Source organism: Brachycentrus maculatus, unplaced genomic scaffold (assembly GCF_059751285.1).
Source record: "Brachycentrus maculatus isolate JH-2025_06_01 unplaced genomic scaffold, ASM5975128v1 h1tg001426l, whole genome shotgun sequence".
In the NCBI taxonomy this organism is placed as follows: domain Eukaryota; kingdom Metazoa; phylum Arthropoda; class Insecta; order Trichoptera; family Brachycentridae; genus Brachycentrus; species Brachycentrus maculatus.
The window spans coordinates 26,543-49,405 of NW_028282072.1; the positions used below are offsets into that span (position 1 = coordinate 26,543).

The following is a 22,863-nucleotide window of genomic DNA, read 5'->3' on the forward strand; positions in this document are numbered from 1 at the left end:
TGATTATGGGTGTGAGTCTCTATGCGAAAAATAGGTTTGAGCATTTTTGACACCTTCTTGAGAACAAGTTTTTCTAGTCCAACTGAGCTTTTGTTTGTTTCATGGCTGTCGAACTCTGTGCTTCGTGCGTGCAACAAAAATAGTAAGCCCCTATTGTGCAGCCATACATTTTAAATCGACAAATAGGCCAATGCTTGAGGCCCAATTTGAACAATCTGCATGCACACATTATTTATAAGACTGTACAAGATAGTCAAACAGAAAAACTAAGATTTGAAAGCCAGCAAATCGATCTCACCAAGCCATTACGCTTTGCTAGATATTTCAAAAACTGCAAAACTTCCTTCCAAATTTATTGTTGTGCGCTCCTTAGGCGGAATTATGAAGCTGCTATGATGAACTGAAGCCATGAACTCCCGTTCGGATAGAATGCATTGGGCCAAAATGTATGAGTTTTGAAACATGTCGATTGCGGAGTAGTCCCGCGATTAGATTGTCCTGAGTATAGTGTATTTATCGATTTTCTTCATTGCTCGTTAGCCCTTTTTATGTTATAATTGCAATAGATTTATTTTATTATACTTATACTGTACTGAAGGCGAAGTTCATAAATTTCGGAATGATTTTGACATGATGAACATATTTGTCTCTTCTTAATTTTACAAGATGAAAAAATAGGGATAATTGCCTGAATTATTCTCTTTGAGTAATTTAACATTTAAATCTTAATTCTAACCAATCAGCCTTCAGGCTTTTATGCCATATTTACAAATTCCTAAGTTTGTCCAAAAAAGTGTTTCAATTATGCCTATATTTTGAATTAGCTACAATAAACTACTCTCACATCATATCATTTTCATGAAATTTTGTGCATTACAGTATTAAATATATCTATTACTTCCCAGTATTTTACTAATAAAACTGTCAGTTAGTTTGTAAACCGGGCGCAAGTCAGAAACAACATGGCAATTTGAGTCAAAATATGATTAAATGGGCGAGAATTCCGAGCGCTAATGTATTATATCCGTTCAGATTGGTGGATGATTATGTTATTTACTACTTTTTCCGCCATATTTATTTGCCATCTTTAAATATTGCAATGGCCCTGTAATTAGGCAACTCTATAAATTATAGGTAGCATGACTGAAAAACTTAGAAATACAAAAAATCTTCCACATTCCCTCAAGTAGTGGGACTACCCGACCAAGGCCAAAAAGTCACAGCCCCTCCCCGAATCAAACCAGGAGACAGTCCAGCTGCGGGCCGCTCTAGTTGAAGCCATCGATGAAAATTAACTGCTACGGGGTCGAAACACCGAACTCGAAGCCCTTCTCGCAGCCCTCCAACAAAAAATGGAAGAAGATCAGGAACAGTACGTTACGGACATGAACCGGCTCTACGATATGCTCAACTAAAAGAGGCGCCAATAAAAGTCCGAGAGCTCTTTACCACGCAGCAGCTCATGCATCTTCTGACAATGATTGATTAAGCATATGTTGTTTAGACTAGAACCATCTTTAAACATAAATGAGTGGCTCCCGAGCGAGATCGCCGAAATTTAGAGACGAGCAGATTTTGAAAGACTACGGACAATCCGCCAATATTCATTCGAACCGTACATGCTGCTATTTTAATAATTAATTCGGACAATTTATGTGTTATTTTTATTTTGTGGATCTGCTCAAAATCAATAATTTGTGCCAATTAAGTACCATATGAAATAATATATCATGGCATGTTTTGAGATGCGGATTCACAGTTGAAATTGCATAGCATTTGCTTCTGCTACCCTGATACTATACTATGATTAGAAATATTGTCATAAAATAGGTGTAAATTTGTGATTAATAAATATTCGCAATTTCATCATCACGCAATGAATATCGATGAGGTGACAGACATCGAATAGGCAAAGATAATAATATCGATGAAGGATGATGAAATAAAGAGCATTACCAACAAGATGAAGATGTTCGAGAAGAAGGGAAACATCAAAGTAGCCGAAAGCAACTATCAGATCCAGCAATAAAAGAATAAACTCATAGATCTCGAAAAAAAAATAGAGAAGAGCAAGGAGAATCACACTCTCGAACTGCGAAAGTTTTAGGAAAAGGAAGAATTGCTCAAAAAGTAGATCAGTGTCATCAAATAGCAAGTGCATGAACTGCAGAAGAATGAGCGGCAGATGGAGAGGTCGTTCAAGACTCAGGTCTACGAATTCGAGACAAAGCTGAACGAGGAAAAATAAAAGAAATAAGCCTCTAAAAGGGAACTCCAGGAAATTCTAAAGATCTTCAATCCTCAGAGCATAATCAAATAGTTGGGGGTCAAATCGATCAACGATATTCCTCCCTACTTGGTACGAAATGCATAACTCAGAAACTCCGGGAAGAACTTCGGTAAAAGAACGAGGAAGTCTTAGCTTTAAACCATAATCTTGAGCAATTTAAGACGAACACTTTACAGGCAATGGAGTAGAGTTTCAGCAAGCTCAACAGCTATGAAGATGTGATGAGCATCCTACGGGAGAAGAATAAGTAGTTGGAGGAGATCATGATTGAAAAGGAAAAGAATCTAGAGGAGAAACATATCGAGCTGGAATAGAAATAATAATTTATTGCGAAGGTGTAAGCAATCACTGCTGAGAAGTACTACGAAATGAACGATGAGATCGAAAATTTAAGAATGAGTGTGCAGCAGTATGAAAAGTAGGCCATCAGCTACCAAGAGTCCAAGGAAGAGCAGGAAAGAAACCTTAAGTTTATCTTCGAGCTGAGCTCCGAGTTTGAGAGGAAGGAAGATGACTACCTCAACAAAATCACGTAGTTGGAAAATGGGTTCCGTGATTTAGAAGGTCAGAAAAAGCAAATGCTCAAATAGTACGAGTAAAACTTATAAATCTGCAAAGACGAAATGCTCCGCTACGAAAATGTCTATAAGCGGGCAGAGAGAAATTTGGGAGACAAGGAGAATATCATCTTGATGCTGACAAACAGCATCAAATAGCTGGAAATGCAGCTCGAGTCCATCAAAAGGGAGCTTTAGAAATCCAAAATCGAAATCAACGAACTCATCCGGCGCAAGCACAAGCTGCAGGAGGAACTCAAGGAGGCACAGGCCATACATTAGGCCAAATAGCAATCATTGCTCGAGGAAATCAAATCTTTGAAAGTTGAAAGAAGGAGATCATTTGATGAAGGCAGCTTCAAGTCTCAAAGTCTGACGAACCTGCCATTTGAGAATAGTATGGGGATGGCTGACGACTAGTAGCCCGAGTTCAAAGGCACCAGCTTGATGTAAGAAATAGATCCGGATCCCAACTGGCTCGAACTCTACGAAAATGCAATGCAAAAACACAACAAATTCATCAAAGAAATCCACTACTTGCTGAGAAAACAAATAAGGAAGGCAAGTTTTTCAGTATGATAGGTTCACACACATGTCATATTTTATATGATTCATAGCTCCACTGATCAAAATCGCAATGCCAACATCAAAATCTTTATTATCTTTTATCTTATTCACCAAAATTGTAGCATGCACTTCAGTCGACACTCCATGGTTCTATTTCTTCTCCTATTTTGTCGATGGGGATTGGCAGCTGTTCAACTGGCAGTTTCCGTATATGAGTGGCTCTTCTGTACAGTCGAAGGTTGCGCGTCTCTTTAAAGCTACTATATGGGGAATGGACTGATTGATGCATGCTTTTCAGCGCAGTCTTGGCATAAATGTCGGGATTTGTGACACTAATGATTCTGCTGATGTCTTTATAGTTTTATTTGATTATCCGGTTGAATTTCTTGAAATTCACGATGAGTTTCTATTGGTTCCTTTGATGGATGCTGTTTATAGTTTGCTTTGACTTATTGTCTGACTTTTATGCTACTTTCTGCTAGTTTCTATCCAATGGCACTGAGTAGTTCGTATTGGATTTATTGATATGCTTTTGGGGTGTAATATTTGCAGCATTTGTCACAGAGCTATGGCTTATGATGTTCTTTTTAGTGTGGAGAATCTTTCGCAGTTTATTTATCCTTTCGATATGCCACTCAGATTCAGTTTAGCTACGCTCCGTGATGAACTTCCTATTTATGTAATCCCTGATGTTAATGTTCCCTTCCTCGAACATAGGGCTATTCACCATTGAATTAATGAAAGAGTTTGATGTTGATTGGCTCCGTAGATTTGTAGACATCACTATTTTGGATGCGAGTCTCATTCCATTTATCTCTATGCAAAGAGACTTAGGCACTAATCCATGATAATTATTGCTGTCGGTCAGTTTCTTGAGGAAATATTATTGGACTGAGGGCTCGGAGCTGCTCTCTGTTTTATTTCTGGTCCTGTTGCAGAGAGGGTATCCTGTGCGATTCATGAGTGCGGTGCTCGGCTATATAATAAATAATATTTGCATGTCGAGTATATATGAAATATGTGGAGTATATATGGCATGTGTGGAGTATATGGCATGTGTGGAGTATATATGGCATGAGGATATTCTCGAAGCTCCGATTCAGGGCTCAAGTTCATCCGCATTATAGTTATTAAAATCATTCCAATCAGTCCATTCTGTGCTGCCCCTGCTGCTGGATAAGTCTTCGATCGATTCCTCCTCTTCCTCCTACTTCAGTTTTGTTGGGAGTTCTCCCTTTAAGTAGCTGGAGAAATGATCGAGTATTTACGGCTTTCCGAACATAATTATTGGCTTTACATTCTTTTTCACTCCAAACCCACCCAGAAACATATTATTTTTTTATATGTCCGAAATTAAGGCTTCTTCGATTTTCGCCCACTTGGAATTTGGGGCTGATTTCAATCTTTTTATTATTTTCGATTGGTGGTTTCGCAGCATATGGCAGAGTATCACAACTTGGCCCCGATACAAAATTTACTTCCGATGCAGGGCTTAAATCAGGAAGTTGAAAATGGCCTTTTACTCAAAGAACTACGATAAAGAAATACCTACTTTGGTGATAAGTTTGGATTATTACTCTGCACTATTCACAATCAGTTTCAGAATTTCGAAGACTTGGTTGTGCAGCAAGTTGTTTTTGGGGAACTTCCGGCAGAGATCGCACAAGGCAAGCAACCCTCCTACTTCATTGCTGAGCTGTATCCTTGACCAATATAGATTCTCCTTGAGGAGGAAGTTTGTAATTTATAAGGCTTTGATGATTGTTGCTGAGCTGATGTCCTGTTTGGTTGAATTTTCGTTGAGAATGTTCGAAAATATGTCCCAAATTTGATCAATGAAATCCTTAAAACACCTCTCTGCTTTCTTCTTTAAGAGCTTCTTGAGATCTTACATTTTCTATTAATTCTATTCATGCTGGTCCTTCACATTGTTTCCTGCAATCGGCGGCAACTGCGTTTTTCGGATGTATGCATGCAGAATCTGCAGACCAATGTCCAAGGCTCTGTTACCCTAGGTAAACACACAAGTACTGCCGAACTTCTAAAACAGAAATCAGTAATCAGCGATAGATTGTCGTCTTTATAAAGTAGGAGGATAAGATTGCGATGGTTCTATTCTGCATGCGGGTCCAGTTTTGCCAAAGTTTCAACCATGACATAAGTAAAGTTCTAAATGTCGCAATGTGTACCTTTGCAATGAGAGTGTTCTCGGGCATCTGAATGATGGACTTCATAATGCATCTAACTAGTTCCTCCTTGAGGTTTTGGTACTACTTCTCCTTATTCAAGAGCAGATTAATCACAAATTCGCACACCGAATACGATTACATATGTTGCATGAGAATATTCTTGTATATTTTGGTCCTGTAAATGTACTGGGAGATTTTGGTGGGGTTTTTCTTCAGGACCATTTGGAGTATCTTGCAGATGTATCCGCAGAGTGTATGGTTTACTGACTCTTCGTAGAAACAGTTGAAGAGCTGTTAAAGGAAAGGCTTGATTTATCTTGTTACTTTCTTTGTGATTATTGTCTTGACTCTAATCATTTTTTTTGTTTGGGCCACTGGGAAGTCCTATGATGTGATTGATTTCTGGCTATGAGAGCTCTCGCTGAGTTTGTCTTTGGCTTCAGGAGATTGCTTAATGTTGTTTTTCTCCTCGATGGATCTCCTCTGGGAAAGCGGTTGTGATGATTTATTAAGAGGAGGAATATTTTACTGTTGCTCCTCTTCGATCATGTCTTCGAAATCCAGTTTGCGGCTGCTGCCGTTTGAGGAGCAGTATTCGCTGTCACATTATTCCACTTACCTTTCAGTCCACTGCTCCTATTTCTCGTCAAATTCGATAGTTTGAGGCTGCTCCCTGAGCAAGACCTCCTGGAGTTTAGTATTGTCGAGGCTGAGGATCTCTGAGGCTACGAGTGGGTATCTATGTGATGATGCAGCATATACTTATAGTCTCTCTTTTTATCTTGACCTGTGCCCAACACAGTGACATACTCGATGAGCCGTTGGTATTTTCCAATGTCCATGCTAAGTTAAATCGTTGGTACTAACTGTCCAGCTTGGGGTTGTTGTTTCGGAACTCTGCTGGGAATGAATCGATGTCGAGCAGCTTATCGATGTCGGTGTCTGCCTTGTCGAGCAGTTAGTCGACCATGGGGTTGCCCCCGAAGCTCATATGCATCATATCGAATACGACTCAACCAAATAATATATATATATTACAACCTATGTTCATGCGAGTACCCTCAGTCCACATATTCCCGCAGCTGACAGGATAGATAAAGAGTTGACACAATAGGATAAACATCAGTATAAGTATCACAGGTGATAATATTAACATCACAGTGATAAACCAGGAGGTGAGACAGTCCATGATGGTTTGGCATGGTGAGACAGTCCATGATGGTTTGGCATTCGCACTCTCTGAATTCGTTTATATTCTCATCTCTGATTTCAGTACTTGTTATAGATTATTGATTATTGGCCTGTCTATGGATCTTGGTCATGTTTTTAGTTTGTGTGATGTTCCATGCGATGGTAGTTTATGCTGTGGAATTATGCTGGTTTTAAGGCTGAAGCGATATAACGCCTGTGTTGCTATTACTATTACTATTACTATGACTCTTACTCTTCTTACTCTTATTACTATTACGCTTAATTGAGACGTTAAGTCTATTCGTCACCCTTTGAAGCCTACTTGGAGGTCTGCTGGGTGGTTATTGATTCCTGCACATAAGGATAGATCCTATAGTAGATGAATATGATGAGGAGTTGAGCCGAAATGCCCAAACCTGCAACAGTTGGCCATCCGAATTTGCCTGTTAGATACAGCGCGAAGGCCTTGAAGCTGCCAAAGTTGGAAGTGCTCACCAACATTGTGATGATCATTCCCGAAACACCCGACACTGGGAACTGATTTGCAATGATTGAGACCACTAGGCCTCGGAAGTTCTCTAGGACCTGAAATATGAAGATCATGCATGCCATATAGACGGTGTCGGTGGGGAACTGAAAGTACACCAAAAGATACATCGACCACCTGGCCAGCATATAGAACAAGAGCACGCGGTACGGGCTGATCTTTGGCAGATGTTTCGAGGCCAAGTAGATGATCATGCTGATCGGCAGCACATTCAGGTTTGTTATCGTATTCAAGGTGTTTCTCTTCACTCCAGAGTGGATCAGCTCGTACTCGAAACCCGCAATAAAGTAGTTGAACCCCTGGATATAGAACAAGAACATCAGGCATGTTAAACAATAGCGCGTTTTTACATTGAAGAATACCCGATAGAACCCCACGATTTCCCAAAAAGATTTCTTATCTATCCTCTTTTCGCTTTTCAGCCTGCGTTCCTTGTAGAAATAGTGGACTAGCAGGGTCAGGCCCAGTAGGAACAAAGCAATGCACCGTATGATTATTGATGGGTGGGATATGGGCTACTTCAGATCAAAGTTTTAGGCGAATTCCCGCGAGCTTAGTTTCAAGAGGATCATACTCCCCGAGACTGACCCGATTGTCTGACATATCGCTTGGGTAACTCCCACCAGAAAGGGCACTCTCAACTCCTTTAAGGCCATCGCATCCAGAGAGATATCCTGGAGGGCAATGAAGAACACAGACGTGACCATAAGCAAACCCAGAAATGACTCGTATTTCTGCTAGGTGAAAAACGAAGCTGTGAGCAAAATGCAGCTGACTGCAATTTGGCTGAGTACGAGCCAAAACTTCCTCTTGCCATATTTGATCGATGTGAATTTTTAGATAAAGGGGGCCAAGACAAACTTGATGGAGAATGGAATAGACGCTGCTGAAAAAATGCTCAGGACGCTATAAGAGGGCAGGACTGGATACACCATGGTCATTGTTTCAGGCATTGTAAAGATAACGCCCTGAATGAAATAAGAGGATCCCACCAAAATTCTAATCTTCCAGCTCGGCTCAAAAAACTGATCGGCGTTTTCATGGCCTAAATATTCTTTGCTATTGTCTTAATTGCCGATTTGTAGGTTTGCACGTGGAGCCAAGATTTATTAGAAATCGAAGAGGCTTGCCATCTGTTGGCTTTATAATATTGTAATGCGTGTAAATATCTGTTTGTTTACACGCGTTTGTAAGTAACTTACGCGTTTGTAAGTAACTTATGCTATATTCAAATTATATATATTCTCGGCAACACCGAGCAGAGGATGGGATCGATCAAGATAATGAAAAATGTGACTTTCTGAGTGAAGCAGCGTCAAGATAAATTATAATAAAATGAATATATGCGAATTTGGAAAATAATACAAAAATAAAGGAGATAAGGGAGATAAAAATTTTCATAAACAGGAGGCAAAGTCTGGGTCTGATAATGAGAAGGATTGAAAAATAAAATAAAGCAGCTATAATATTCTATTAAATTAGATTAGAAATTTTATAAATTAATTTTATCAATGCATTATTAAATAAATGCATCATAGAGAAAAGAAAGCACAGAAAATAGCATTAGAGATCAATCATGACCCTTGGATCTTCGCGATGAGTTTTTCAATGAAGACATCCTTTTGCTAGATTATACGCTTATACTCCTGAACTTCATCGCTTATCGGGGCTATCGATAGCTGCCCATGATTTGTTGCCCTATCGCGCATTATCGATAGCGAACTTTTCTTTCTTCGTGATCCTTGCTACGTCTTCATTCGCTTGGTGTTGCTCCTAAATCCTTACTTCCAAAAAGTTGACTTAAACATGCTTTGCTCGTAAGCAGTTTATCTGGTCTTTGTTTTCATGTTCGATCGGCTCTATTTCTACCCCATTGAGTCGGCTTTTTCATTATTTGAAACACTCAGACGTATTTCGGGACTCGAAATCGATACGGCAATTTAACCGCGCACCATTCTATTTATGTGGGTTTCTCTTTCTTTGAGGATTCGGTCTTGGTCCTTTATTTTTATGCGGAGGACATTTATTTCTTTAAGCAACTCTGAGTTCTCTCTATTCTTTTTGAGAATTTCAAATTTATGTTGCTGTTCTCTCTTCTTGCTCGTCGTAACTGCCTCGTCCAAACAAACTTATAAATGATCGCGCACGCGATTTAACTATCCCAGTGGGCTGTCTGATCTTTGCTTTAGGGAAGTATATGAGTTCTGGGAGGCGGTGTATTGTTAGAGAATGCCCATCAAGCCCTTCCTGATCTATTGTATCGGGGTTTTGGTGACTTATCGGACCTTCTCAACCACTTCTTCATATTTGGCGTATATTTTCTTGTGTTTCATGGACAATACTTCGTTTTCCTCTTTAAGCTTCAACTTCTCTTTCCTGAATATTTATAGCTTCTGCTCCTTCTCGTGTGTCTGCTGGGTGAGCTTCTCATACTCCAATTATAAATCCGTGAGATTTCCTTTCAATTGAATTATTTCCTCCTCAAATGGGTTATTTTGCTGCTTTAATTCCAGCACTCGATATTTCATAATTTAGTTTGATTTTTACAAATCTTCGATCCGCTGCTCATATACTTTAATAACTTTATTGCGATCTTCAGTCACATTGATGACTTTATTGACTTATTCACCTAAGTGAAGGCATCTACGTTCAACTTATTCCTTCTTTGTTTCTAAGAGCTGTATTTTTTGTTTCAGTATTTCGATTTAGATTCCCTTTTATTTAACCGTTTCTTCAGCATTTTTTTTAACTGACATACATTCGCTATAGTTTTTCTACAACTCCATAATCGTCCTTTTCAGCTGGTTCGTATGGTCATCGTTCTTTTCCTGAAAGTCTTCTATAAGATTTTAGTTCTCTTCTTACAAATCGAAGAGGCGTGACTCGTATTTTTTTTTTATGCCTAAAAGTTACTTATGGGCATGATCCTTATCGAAGATGTTCCTTTGGTAGTTTTAAATAAATGCCTTTCTGCATTACTCAATTGCATCTTCATGTTTCTTTTCGATCATGCTCAGGTTTTGGTCAGCTATTGCTTTATCTCGATACCCTATTTATTTTTCAGTGAGCAGTTTGTTTGTGGTAAGAGCTATCTTCCTCTCATAAATGCGCTATAGATCTCTTACTTGGTTCATTGCTTATTGCTCCTTTGCTTGCAGACTATTCTCAATTAGCTCCTCTAACTTAACTTTCTATAATCTGATTTTCTCTGATTTTTCAAGATGCATCTGCAGTTCCTCGCGGTAGGCTTTCTCTCGATTGCTCTGTTCAGTGCTGATCTGCGACCTGAGCTCTGACAGAGTTGAGGTAAACAGGGACTTGAGTGTCTTGATTTACTGGACATAGGATTAATGCTTTGACAGAAGTGATGTAATTCTCTTTTTTTCGATGCCTATAAACTAATTGAAATCATTTTAGATCTTCCCGAATTCGTAAAACTTTAGATTTCTGCTGGATGAGGTCAAAATCACTCTGTTTTTCTGCTGGATTTGAATGTCGAAATCTTAGTCTGCAGTTTTCAGATTGAATGCTTTGGGTATTGCGGCTTATAAATCAAATACCTTATTCCTGCAAATCCTCCCATCTTTCAAAATGAATATATAGTAATCTCGCACATAAAAAATATCCTTTATTTCTATTTTGTCCTCGCTTAATCGCAGCCCAAACTACTGCACGATTTAACCATTTTCTTAAACAATTGCTGCATTTTTAGGACCCCAAAGCAGAATTTTGCTTTTCTAAGCGGTGTTGACGAAGCTGAGTGAATTATTCGCCATGTCTTATTGGGGCAAGGTTATTGACATCCCTCCAGTTATTTAGAATCCAATGAAATTGAAAATTTAATTTCTTTCTCTAAACCTGCTTGCGAGTGACCATTCATAGAAGCCATCTTTGCAGATTGAAAATATTTTGGAGTCCATTTAATGCCAGCATATTCTCAACACCTTTTTGCCAATGTTCATTGACTCAATTAGAGTCCACTCATTCGTGAGTTCGTTAATCTTAAATATTGTAATTTTGGCCCCATTATTGCTCGAAACAACTGTGCAAAACATGGCCCCTGAATTACTGAAGCTTATGCAGCCACACTTCGAAATATGTATCTACTTGATCAATTTAGCCGAGTTAAAAGTGATATAGTAAAACCTGATGGATTTGTTGAGAGCAACAGCAATTATTGACCGGTTCGGATGAACTGCTACGGTCCTTATTTTTACCAGTGAACTTAAGTTATTTAAGTCATGGCCTAAATCTCCCTTGACAGTGTTGTTCGTCAATTAATTACTATTCGCCTGGTTCTTTTGGGTTTGTTTTTATTCCTACATCTTGAATTACATAAAGGGCTTATACTGATTGGAACTATACAATTGCACACTTGAGAAGTTAACGGATGCAAAGAATGGCTGGCTGCTGCCGAAAACTGTAAAATCGAATGATTTTTGATGGCTAATGTCTTTTGTTTGCAAGTAAGTGCTCGTCATGAGGCGATGGGCTTCTGAGACATTCTCTTGCTCTTCGATTTGGGTTGAAAATGTTGGGGTGTAGATGATGGATGAGCTCATTTTGGAAAAGTATGCAAACACATCTTCCTGGGGTGAAATACATGGGCTGGTGCAATCCATCAACAACTCATCATGAAATTAACACAGCATTTCATATTTCCCGTTAGTCTTCTTAAACACCTTGAGGATGCATCCATCGCAGGCTACAAAGCCACAAATGAGAGGGACGGCTCGATGCAATCGATGGAAGTCATTAATTTACTGGCATGTCTTGCGGTCCACTATCACATTGATTTGTTTGTCATTGTAGATGATCAGCTACCCGTCGATCCAAAAATGACTATCTACTTTCTGCAGTGTGCTCTCAACGGCATTCTTTGGATTCATCGGATTCGTTGGATTTGTTGGATTTGTCGCAATACTTTTGATGCTGTCTTTGATACTGTCTTTGATGATTTCTTTGATGCTGGCCTTCGTCTGCCCAACAACTTTATGAATATACTCCCGATCCCGATAGACCCTACCAACTCCCTTTTCCAGAAATTAATTTTTATAGACTGTGATATGGTTCTCATTCAAAATCGACATCGAAGATTCCGGCCCTAACACTATTTCCTCCGCTTTGCCTTCAATCAGGCCTTTTGCAATAACGCACCGATGAACACAATCGAAAAATACAATTTCAATCATCGCATGGTCGTTGAAGTTGTGCGCGCAAGCTATTATGAGTATGTTCTAGTTATACACCGAATGAATAACTGTGTCCTATAGCAGCTGATCTTCTTGAAGTTGCCAGAATATTTTGTATGACTGCCTTTATTGGATGTTTGCCTGGTAGAAGTTTACTGTTGTGTACTGGCTGTGACTATCTGGTTTCTCCACTGACAGGAGGCTCTCCTTACACCAAAACAAATTGTGAAGGGTTGCGAATTTTTATTAAATGTGAATAAAAGTTGGCTTTTCATCGTTTGCTACAATTTCTCTAATGCAAAAGCCTGAATCAATCAGATAGGCAATTTTGGTGTAATCGAAAATAGCAAATATGTTGCTTGGGGTTTGTCTGCATTCTACCAATTTAAGCCACTCCATTTGTTTAATAATTACAGATAACGGCTGAGGCTATTATAATGCTTAGATGGCCATAACAAAAATATCATGAAGGATGTCCCTTTAGACCCACAAATAAGATCGACAAAATAAGCATAGGCTGAAATATCAATAAGTCTGAAATGGCTTATAGTTGAATTATTTTTGACGAAATATGATTATAAATATCTGTATATAATCATAAGAATTTGAATTGTACGAATCTAATTCTTTAATAGCTTACCATTTGAAATTCCATTCAAATTAGATTGCTATAAATTAAAGAACTAAGAAATGCAGGACACTCCGGAATAAAATAAATAGCAAATCTCGCATTCCATTGAGATTAAGCATCCATACTTATTCGAGGCCGAAACCAAAAGACTTAAGGGCTATTATTTGAATTCGAATAAGCAGGCAGAAATAATCAATAATCGAGTCATTTTTAATAATAGTGTTGGGACAGTGCGATATGTGGGTGAGCTCAAGCACGAGGGTCGTCCTAAGAACTCAGAGGGAGAACTCTGGGTGGGAATTTAGTGGGATGAAGATGGAAGAGGGAAGCATAATGGAACTGTTAACAAGTATTAGTATTTTGCGTGCAAATAAAACAGGGGTTCCATGGTGAAATTCTAAAAAATTGAATTTGGCTACAAATTGTAGACAGCCCTCTTTAAAAGATACTTTCGAATGGAATAGCTTCACCACGCCAAAAACATTTACTAGAGCTTGAAAGAGTTTAAAAAATAACTCGTGGATCATACAGAAGAAGAAAAACAAATAAAATGCCAGGAACTTGTCAAAAAGAAAATCCACAAAATTTAGTATGATTCTGAAGCTTATCTCGAAACAATGAATAAGGGCAAAAAGATTATGGTTTAGTTCATAGGGTTCGATTAAATATGGACGAAATTAAACACTCTAGAAAAGCTATATAGCATTTCGCTCGCAGAAAGTAGAATATGTGACTTAGGATCAAAGGGCTATCTCTCAGGTCTCTTAACTAACCTTAAAATTCTGTCATTGGAAGATAACTTGATTTCAAACTGGAGCCAAGTATTTCAACTCGGCTTATAATTAAAAAGCCTGACCCAGCTTTCCTTAGCAAACAACAAAATTGCCCCTCCAGCTTTTAACTGCATTTCAGAAGTCGATGCAATTCGTATTTAAGATCGCGACGAGTCCTATGATATAAAATAGTATCCTCAGATCTTTATGAATTTGCAATGCCTTATTCTAATCAATACCAATTTAACTTGGTAGATTCTGTTCAAAGTATCATCAGCTTTTGCTCATTCGATTACATAGCTCATTTTATGTAAAAATGATTTGGGTGCTATTTAGGGCATTGACGAGCAGAAAATAAAGGCCATGAAAAACTTATCCTTCCTCAATGTGGAATAGACGAACCTGACTTCTTTCGAAGGCATAAAGAGGTTCCAAAGTTTGAATATTGAGAAGATAATTGTGAACAAAAACTCGATTAAGTAACTGGGCCAAATTGAGGGATTTAAAAATGTGAAACATCTTTCAGTACAATACTGCGATATTGATGATCCTGTGGTGATTTCCCAAATTTCTAGGTTCCCTGAGCTCGAGTCGCTAAATATTAAGCACAACCCAGTAGGCGACCGCATGGGAAATTCCCACGTGCGAATGCGATCTGTCGCAGAAATTACCAAACTTAAAATCATCAATGGCTCAATGCTTATCAAGTACGAAAGAAAGGATTGCTAAATTTACTACCTGAGAGAAAGTTTCAAGGAGTATTTCTGCTTAAAGAAGGTGCCCGACTATGACTATGACTACAATGACTTTTTAGAATACTGCAAGATTCATCACCCTGGAATCGGCTATTTCATCAAAAAATATGGAAACCCTTACGAGGTCGAAGGTACTTCATGATTTACAGTAGAAAAAAAATAAATCAAAGAAATAGTGAAAAACGAAGTGAAGGAAGTTTAAATGAAAAAGGGGACTGGCATAATCAATGCGACAGTCTATAATTCCGAAACGGATACTGTGGAACGTAAAAAAATTCCATTGACATGGACCGTTAACATGCTGAAGAACCTATTCTCGAAGCTTTACAAAATCCCAGTTGCTGTACATTTTGCATTATATCTAGAATCAATTAATTATGTGCCAAATCGACATGAACACCCCTGGGGAATAGATGGTGGAAGACCATAAAAATATCTCCTTTTATAACTTAATGAATGAGAGTCGAATTACGCTAAGTCGTAAAAATGTGTGATTATTGGTGTCTGAATATTCTTTAATGTGTACTTCTCTTAACATAATCTGGAAATAGGAACGAAATAATATCTGTTTACAGCACAATCGAAACTATGTTTGCCTATAATATTGATTTTAATAATAAATAAGGTTATATTACGTATGAGTTATGAGTAATAGCATAATATAAACCATCATTATTTATGATTCCAATTTCCCCTCGGAACGCGAACACTGCAAATATCCTGGCCCTAACTTTAACGTATCTGCCACAAATAACATAAAAACTATAAAGATATGATGAGCCTTCGCTCGAACAATTAGACGCACTGATCACAAAGTATATATAACGTCGAAACTAAATAAAAAGGCCAATTTTGGAGGATCTGGAGTCAGATGAACAGAATACTCTATCGATATAGAATCTGACTGTGGCCAACTTGAATATACTGCACAACAGCTCATAGAGTGCAGTTATGGCATTAACAAAATAGTTATAATAGTTTGAGAAAACCAAAGAATCTATTCAAGAACTCAATAACCGAGTCCTCAAATAGTTTATCCAGAGCAACTAAATTGCTATCAATGCATTCGAAGATAGGAAAAATAACTCAAAGTATTCCATTCTCAACAATGTCTGTCGAGACTTAATCCTGGAGCTGTCCAAGTCACGGGACATTGAAGACGTAGTGACAAACTTGCAGGAGAATCTCCGTAAAAACTCCAACTTCGAAAGAGACCAGGACATCCTCGAAGTGGTGGAGCAGTACTTAGCTGAAGTAAACGACATTATGAGTGATGAGTAAGGAGATCAGTCAGCATCCAGCCGTTCTGCTATGCTACTTGAGTTTATCTAATGATAGCCATATATGCAATCTTGTGTAACTTCCTCCCAATAATCCTATATCATTAGAGCGATAACTGTTGGCCATTGAACACATGTTTCTATGGCATATTGCAATTTATGCTATTTATTTGTGTGAATTAATTGTGGCGATTGAATTCAGACCGTTGTGATAATTCGGATGATCGCTCCTTCAAATTATTTTGATGTGTGATATTATTTATATTCGATAAGGACACTGTCGAACAGAGTATCGGAGAACAAATTTGACACATGAATAGTCTTAGAATTTAATCTCAACGATCAGCATTCTACTTAGCACAGAGGCACAGTCTGTATCAAAAGTTTGAAGAGCAAGTTTCTAAGCAATCAGATACAGTTGCAGCTGGCTGTTCGCCGCCAACAATCTAGGAGTATTAGGCTGTAGAACATTCAGGGTTGTACTTCGAAAATTCTAAGAGCAATAGAAAAAGGAGCGAGTTCATGTAATTCTGCGAATTGATCACTGCCGATGCTATTGATCTCAAGACTCTTAAGAAACTTATTAGACTGGGTATTTTTGTTGAGAGGCTGCATTTATAAGTGTTAGATGTCATCTTTTTGGCATTGGAGTGCATGCCAGTCTCCAAAATTTCCATCTTAACTTTTCACCTTTGTAAAAAAAGCGAACATTTCAGAGTGACTCTAATTGCTAAATTGGAATGTCTGCTTCAAAAGGATACAAAAAACTATGCTGAAATTGTGTTTTTGACTGACATCTTCTTGTTTGGCATCTACACTTCTGAGGCTGAGCTCTATGAGAGAGTAATCTGCCTATTTTTATTGGAAAATAAAGCAAAATGCGTCAAATTGGAACACTTTTGCCATTACTTTGCCAACTTCTTCCACTGTTTCATGCATACTGAACTAACACACAAAAAGTTTAGAGACAAAATACTGCTCTTCATTGAGGACTACATTTTCAATGCCTTATAAACATAAATAACCAAGCAAGTGGCACGAGAGTACGAAAAGTTGAAAGATCTTCGAGCATGTTACGCTACAATGAGTGAAGATTCACCTGAGGCATAAGTTTACGAAAAATAGCAGAGTTACCTGAGATCTTATAACACCATTAAATAAACGAATGAAATGCTGGCCAGACTATGGAGGGCTCTTTTGATAGAAAATTTTGATTGCATTCAGTAAATGCATAGAAAGTTTATGCAGGCCTTGGCCGCAAAGGGAATTTACTTTGATATGAGCGACGTAGTATAATAAATTAGTGGTGAGCAGCTTCTAGTCCAAATTAAGAGAGCTTGTCAAAACTACAAAAATCGTAAATTTTATTTCGCAGATGATGTTTATGAGCTGAATTAAGAGCTGCGCTATGAGGCTATCCTACCAAACATACAAAATCCTATTTCTCTTCTGGATAGCCAATTTATCGAGGCCTTGAACTCATGTGATAATACGAATAGCTCACTACAATTGAGCGTGACTTTTCTATAAAAGTTCAACAAAAATGAGAACAGGGAGAGCATTGTTGCTGAAGTGTTCAAAAGGATGTCAGAAAGGTATAATTTGCCATACATTATTCGCGTTTTGGCAGAAGTCAGTAGGGTTGAGCCACAAATTAAAGGGATAGTGCTCAGCAAAATCGCATAAATTAAAAAAAAACAATCAATAAACCCAAACAATGACAAACCATTCCCCCCCAAATATTTCAAACGGCTCTCGAGCCTCATCGCCTAGCTCTGCAAGTTCGGGCTATACGATCCTCTCCAATATTTACAGGATCTCCTGATACAAATTGAAAACAAAACAGATCAGACTGTGGCTCAATTTTCAATCAGCAATTTGTAATACTCTTCAGCCAAGACCCTATCTTCGAATTGTTTGTCTTTGAACAGAACTGCAATATCTGTGACAGATGCTATCGATGTGCTCTCCAAAATGAGCCGGTTCACCTACTATTATTCCTTGTAAGTTCACATCATGTACAATTTCGATAACGCAGGTTCAATTTCATAATAGATATGATATACAAAGGCATAAAAGGGAGCTACATTGCTTACGATCTTGAAACCATATCCCGATTTAATGCCTTAGTAGCATATTTACGACAATCACCAGCCCAGCAGCATAACCAGTCAATAAACCAAGAAACAGATGTGGGACTGCCATTAGAATAAATAAAATGTGAGAAAGATGCGATTTCAGTGGCAAAGAAAATAGCAAAAACATTAAAATAATGCAAAGATAATAACTAAAGATAGAAATAACTGTAAGCCATCACTGGAATGATAAAGAAGGCAATTGACCATCATAACTTTATTTCGAGCTATTACTATGCCGATCTCATTTTCAAAGTTATGAATAAAAGTGTTGATGCTTCCATTTTAGAGCTTACCAAGGCCAGGATTCTCGACAATATGCATAAACGAAATTATCAAGGAGCTGCGAATTGGGCTCGATTTCTTGGCGAGCTTTATTCATACCTAGTTATCAAACAAAAGGATCTCATTCAGTATCTCCACAAATCAGTATTCTAACCACATTTTCATCAATAAAAAGCAGCAGTCATCAAAATTATATGTTCAGCCCTCGAAACATGTAGAAAGCATCTTGTGAAAACAAAGAGCCGAAAGTAAATGGGGGAATCACTGGTTTTTTTGTTGAAAGTCAAGAAGTAGTTGCTGTTGGTTAATGGGCTGAAAAATGCGATATTAGAGCAATAGTTTGCGGATATTTTGGAATATTTTCATCCTGCGCTCACATTTTTAGCAACTGTGGATTAAATAGTTTGTTTTGAAAGGCAAAAATACCCTATGAATGAAGTTTAAATGGAAATGAATGAAATGATGACCCGAAAGTAAAAATTCAAGCCGAAGCAGCCAATTCAATATATTTCCACATAAATAAAGTATGAGGAAGCCACAAATGCAAGTAGCTGTTCGAAGGATCTCGTTGAACTGGCAGAGCTCTCCGAATTTGAATAACTCTAAAAATATGGCAAAACCAAGGTGCCAACAGTAGAAGTCAAAACTGAACAGAGAAATCCATAAATAAGGAATGCTAAAAAAATCCTAATTATTTCAAGAAATAAAATGGGGTTAAGAAAAACGAACCAAGTAACAGTAGGAAATTATCTGTGATTATGCATGAAAGAAATTTGACCTCAATAGATCAAACAATAAATAATTCAGCATATTTTGGTGTGCAAATTAAAGAATCTTCTTTCAATATCAAATCATAAATAAATTACGCTCACAGTATTGTTCGATTTTCATTTTTGGTTTTGATACTTTTTTAGTGATTCAATTCTGTTGTTCTTTCGTTTGTCCTTGTTGTTGGTCTTTGACCGCTTTCTTTGCATTTTTTTGTGAGAGTCCTTTTGAAGAGGTCTAATAATACCATACTATGAAGAGAGCTCCTGAGGCAATTCTTCAGCCTTGAACTATCGGACAGTCATTTATGATTCTTCTTTCTACGAATGAGAATACAGCTTACGATTTAGTCGAGAACAAACTTATAATTTTTATTAAAACTATTGAGTAGGTGATTAAAAAAGTCATTGGAAGGAGGCAAATATTTGCCAGCCAACTCAATTGCTTTCAAATGCAGGAGTTTGCACTTTGAGATAGTTGCATCTTTGTTTAGTTTTCTGTACTTCTCGATTATCTTTAGAGTGTCAAGTCCTTCGTCAAACTAGCTGAACCTGGTTTCTGTTGCAATGGTGAAGTAGCAGACCGAGACATATAGGACGAGTTACAATATTTTCTGAGAGGAGAGCAGATAGTAGGTGTCGGAATTAAGGTTGAATTTCATATGCTTAGGCTTCAGAGCCATTAAAACTCCTATGTGAAACTAATCGACCCAAGTTGAAGTTTTCTGGACTCCGAGAATGTTTCTGGGAGAGATGAGGCTGATCCCCAAATCCAATTGTTTTCTGACAATCTTCTCGTTGTTCTCTGCATTATTTTTCCAGTAGTATATGTTTTTCCTAACTTACTGATAACTTACATGATCCTTTCAAAATACTCCCTTTTCTCATCGACCAGTTTGTGTGTCGATGGCAGGTTGGAGAGTTACATCAAACTTTTTTCAGCCTCTTTGATTACAATTCTCTTAAAGTCGACTCGGTCGATCTGTGATTTGCTCTCGGTCGATGTTTCTGTTGTTTAGTGCTCGTTGCTAGACATGAGATGTTCATAGCATATCGCCTCAAGCACACGAAAACATTAAATGAGTTTGTTCAGGCTCCTTTCGGCGTAGATAATGGACTCCTTGTGGCGACTATTTTGAGAGATCACCGCACAGAATTGGAGCAAGAGTTTCACATATTCAATATTGAATGAAACATTTTACTCTCGGGAAACGACGTAGCCCTGAATAAGTTAGAAGTTAGTGACTGCTTTTTCCATGAGCTTGGCGCACTCCTCAAACTACTAAGCCCTGCAATAAGCAATTGTGATACTGTTGGTTCATGTATGCTCTATTATAGTAATAGACAGAAAGATAGTTGAAATATATTTTCTTATTGTTACTATATTCGGCTTTCTGAGATAGATTCACATTTCTACTTCAATAAGTTCTTCAAGCTACTTGAAAAGGTTCTCTGCAGTTGTCAAATCATTCGATTTGAGTGCCTCTAGGATTATCAGATCATTCAGTCGCTGAATGTTTTCAGCTTGTTTCGAATCTGAATAGTAATATAAGCTGCACCATATCGAGGAGGAGTCATAAACATTTTATGAGGATGCCTCTTATCGAGTTCGATGCTGCCCCTTCTAAATTGCTACTCATTTTCGGACTTGTCCTGCATTCACAATTATAATATTGTGCAATTAATTCCATTGAATCTTATTGATGAAGTACTAAGAAACACAATGGAGTTAATGGAAGGATAATATCGATGGAATTGTGGATGTCGCCTATACATCTTTAAGGTGAGATTTATATATTATTTATCTGACAAATCATTGATACTGACAAGAATAATGGAATTTATTCGATTCAACGCATATCTCTCTTCAGAATTTGCTATCATAGTTTCGGTAATCAAGACTAAGTCTAAGACATTGTAAAGGTAAAGCATTGAAGAAATGTGACTATTATATAAAATTGATCAGATCATCAGAGAAGTATTAATCGACTGAATATATAAAGATATTAATATACTATATTCGAATAAATATCATTGGTGTTGGCTCGATTTAAAATTAATTATAGAAACTGAGTTAATGCTTAAAGTCATCACTCAACAATATGCGAGAAGCTTACTACAATCGAGTTGTGCTCAATTTAGTCAGTCTCAATTGCAGAAAGTTGTGCTGTTCCCAGGCAATGGGATCGGCCCGGAAATTTCACAGTCTGTTATCGATATTTTTGCGGCTTTGAAAGTCCCAATCTAATGGTAACATCATCAAATACACACGAAAGGACAAACTGAAGATGGTGATTTGATTTCAGCTGAATCTATTGCGAGGGTGCAGGAATTGAAATATGGTTTAAAAGGGCCCTTTGAAACTCCGATCGGCAAAGGATTTCGTTCTCTCAATGTCACTTTGAGGAAAAAATTACAACTATATGCCAATGTAAGGCCATGCCGAAGCATAATTGGAATAAAGACTCCATACGAAAATGTGGATGTGGTGACCATGCGAGAAAATACCGAAGGGGAGTATTCTGGCTTAGAGCATGAAGTGAGCCCAGGGATCGTTTAAAATTTAAAAATCATCTCGAAAGTGGCCTGCGAAAATATCACAATCTATGCGTTTGAGTTCGCCCGCAAAAACAATCGCAAAAAAATAGTTGCATGTCATAAGGCAGGTGTTATGAAAATGGGCGATGGCCTCTTCATAAAGACCTCGGCAGAAATTGCTAAGAGATATCCGTAAATCATATACGAAGAGGAGCAAATCGACACTGTGTGTATGAAGCTTGCCAAGGACCCAACCCAATTCGATGTCATGGTGATGCCTAATTTGTATGGGGATATCGTATCTGATCTCTGCGCAGGTCTTATTGGTGGATTAGGCTTGACAGCTTCAGGGAATGTTGGGAAGGACTGCGAAGTATACGAGGCTGTACATGGGACAGCCCCGGATATTGCTGGCAAGAACTTAGCAAATCCAACTGCTCTACTGTTGTCAGGGACAATGATGCTCAAAAGCATGGGGATGAAAGACCAGGCAGCAAATATATAGAATGCAGTATTTAAGGTGATAAAAGAGGGGAAATGGTTAACAGGAGACATCGGTGGGAAAGCTAAGACCACTGAATTCACTAAAGCAGTAATTGATAATTTATCTTGAGAACTGCTAATTTGAGTCAATATTCCACAAATTAAATATGAGTATAATTAGAATTAAAAGCCTGAGCCTACCCCTTCTGCCTATCCCCCTCCCAGCCCTAAATTCATCAACTTACTACTCAGTTTGTATTATAAGAGCCTACCTAATTCAATTAGAGATCACACGAAGATCACACGATCAGGATCACACAATCGCACGATCATTTCAATATCTCCAAATCTTCCTTAACAGCAATTTCCAAAACGAGGTTTATCCACAGTAGCTCGATTTTGCACATCTGCTTACTCCTCCATTTCGATTTCTACATGAACATGGCCTCCTTCATCTTATCGATCACATCGCAGACATACAGGTAGAAGTTTGTGTTGATCAGCTTCTCATTACTACATTATTAACATCGTCTACTATAGGAAGAACACGACGATCAGCAGCAGGTGCACTCCTCGGGCCTTAGGACCGAAATTCAACTTCAACTGTCGAAACATATATGCAATATCGATTAGGGAAGTGTATGTGAGTTTGTCCACTGGGCAAACCGAGCTGTTTTTGTAGT

General features: G+C 38.0%; 1 pseudogene; it reads left to right on the top strand.

The window, feature by feature from the left end:
- The first annotated feature begins 21,236 nt into the window (after positions 1 to 21,236).
- On the top strand, positions 21,237 to 22,310 carry LOC148299012 (uncharacterized; annotated as a pseudogene).
- Positions 22,311 to 22,863: the final 553 nt, after the last annotated feature.